This window comes from Conger conger, chromosome 13 (assembly GCF_963514075.1).
Source record: "Conger conger chromosome 13, fConCon1.1, whole genome shotgun sequence".
Classification (NCBI taxonomy): Eukaryota; Metazoa; Chordata; class Actinopteri; order Anguilliformes; family Congridae; genus Conger; species Conger conger.
The window spans coordinates 5,303,872-5,306,371 of NC_083772.1; the positions used below are offsets into that span (position 1 = coordinate 5,303,872).

General features: G+C 45.6%; 1 protein-coding gene across 3 annotated transcripts in view; it reads left to right on the forward strand.

Moving 5' to 3' along the window:
- Positions 1–2,500, forward strand: part of LOC133108680 (myotonin-protein kinase-like) — a 20,703-nt gene that overhangs the window by 3,701 nt on the left and 14,502 nt on the right. The gene's annotated exons all lie outside the window — the stretch shown is intronic.

Consider the following 2,500-nt stretch of genomic DNA (forward strand, 5'->3'; position numbering starts at 1 on the left):
AGAGAGAGAGAGAGAGAGAGGAACAGAGGGAAAGCGGGAATGCAAACTACTCAGCCGTTCGTACTAGCAATGTTCAAGGCAAATATAAGTGCAGCTGGTCTGTATACATACATAGAAATATGTTTGCAATCCATTCCAATGGCTATGGGGAATTAATAATATAGCAGTCAGTGATATGTGGTCTTGAAATGTGTCTTGTCAGGGGCTGCCGGGTTGCTCACCCCGGTATTGTCGTGGTGTGTGGATAGTGTAAAACCCCACGCTAACCCAACGACGGAATTTAGCGCGGGCCGAAGGTTTTTGCATGCTTGTCCTTCTGGTGTTGCTGGAAGAATATTAGTTTGGTTGAATAATAATGACCGCTACGCGGAGAGTCTTGATCAGCCAATAAATAAACCAAGTTACAAAGACAGTAGTACCACTCTGCCTTCCGCTCTTTACTGGTCCGGGCTGACCAAGAATCTCCACAATAGGGCCAATATATTCACCTTTGTTATCTGACTCCATTTAAGATATAATTTAGAAATTTGGTTTTGAAACATACGCGAACCTCGGGGGTGATTACACTCGACTCTTACCAGCGCCACCATTACTCCCGGGATTAGCATTATTGCTGAATCTCAGTTTGGTGGAGAACTCAGAAGCTGAGGGTCTAGCCAGCACAATACATGCACTACATTTGACATGATAGTTGCGAGCCCAGGTCGGCGTGCATTTAGAGGGCTCCTTAGAGCTAACTTGACAAGAACCGGCGTAGAAACGCCCATGGGTTCCCTTCGCATCAAATGACAAGAGCCATTCACCACCAATCCTTTTTATTGGCCGAACTTGGCTGCCTTTCCCAGCTTGGAAACACCACTAAAGTACTAAGCCACTGATCAGTTGGTCTTTGGTCAATATTGTCCCCCTGAGTATTCAGTTGTAATTTAGGCTACAAGATGAATTAGAGTCATGGAGATCACGCAAGTTACAAATAAAATAATTTATTCACAGACAGGTAGGTTATTAGCTTTAGAATACCAATAGTAAATTACAAAATACATAAATTAAGAATAGAGATAAATAGAGTAAATAATCATACCTAGCCTGCTTTGGCTACACACAAACACAGAGTATACACAGTGTGACATACACATATACATACGCAGAATATGCTGTGTGGGAAGTCGAATGCGATCTTCCCCTATACATACCCAGGATAACGTGCACTGTGTGGGAAGTTAATTGTGATCTTCCCAGATTGGTCTGTCTCCCTTACTTTTATGCCAAATCATATGTTTGAAACCAGGCGGCAGTGCCATAAATTAACCTGGAGGGGTGGTCAAATCTGGAATTTAGACCCCCACCCTTGGGGGTTGTTAAGTAGGGAAAATTAGATGATTACCAGAGAGGACATGTAGGTTTTCCCTTGAGTTACCACAATCCATCTTCCCCTTATCTCAGTCTCTCCAGATGCGGACATTCTTGGGAGCCAATGGTTTGAATCCCCCAAAGGAAGTCCGAATCATAGAGCTTACTGGAGATACCTGGAGAGAGATGTATTTGAGAGTTTTTGTGACAACCGTATTATGTAATGAATATGCTCTGTACCTCTCATGGTAATATGCTTTTTGGATAAACCTGATTTGGGTGAATTAAAGGAAAGGAGACAAAACCCCAGATTGCTTGGTTTCTTCTCCTTATCTCCTTCTCCTTATCTCCAAAATTGTTCTTGACCCTAAAAATGGGTCAACCATCTGGAATTTAGAGCCAAACCTCCACCAGGCAGTGAGACCTTGGTCAGGGGGCTAAAACAAATGGCTTCTACAGAGACAGGTTTTCCACAGTTTCCCCTCGGCTACTGTTACGAAAACTAGACCATTGCACCAGTCGCACTGAACCGATCAGAATAACACCAAACATTACTATATTCTGACCTGGGATTATCATGAAACATCTTCATGCCATCTCCAGTATTCCTGTGCTCAAAACCTGTAAGGAATGTGAGAGAAGGGGGGCTCCCCAGGGGGCCCAGGAAGACTCCTCCAGGAACCCCAGCGCATGACACCAAATGTGAATTATTTCCGGCTTACAATAGGCCCCGCGGTCTGATGTTGAATGGGACCAAGCCAGCAGCCACCACAGGGTGACACAAAGCGGAGTCCTTTCATTCAGCCGTTTATGGAGTGTCTTCCTCCAACTCATGTCTGTGCAGCCCGGTAAGAGCACTAGGGAGGGAGGGCTCTTTCACCCTTTTTTAGGCAATCCACAGTCCTGCCATTTGGAATCTTATCCAGATGTACACTTGATTAGACGAAGCGGGAGACAATCCTCCCCTGGAGCAATGCAGAGTTAAGGGCTCAAGGGCCCAACGGCTGTGCGGATCTTATTGGGGCTACAGCGGGGATCGAACCACTGACCTTGCGGGTCCCAGGCATGTACCTTAACCACTACGCTACAGGCCGCCCTGGAACGCTTCAAATATCTCTGGTCCAGCCGCCTAATCTTGGCCACAGCTCTT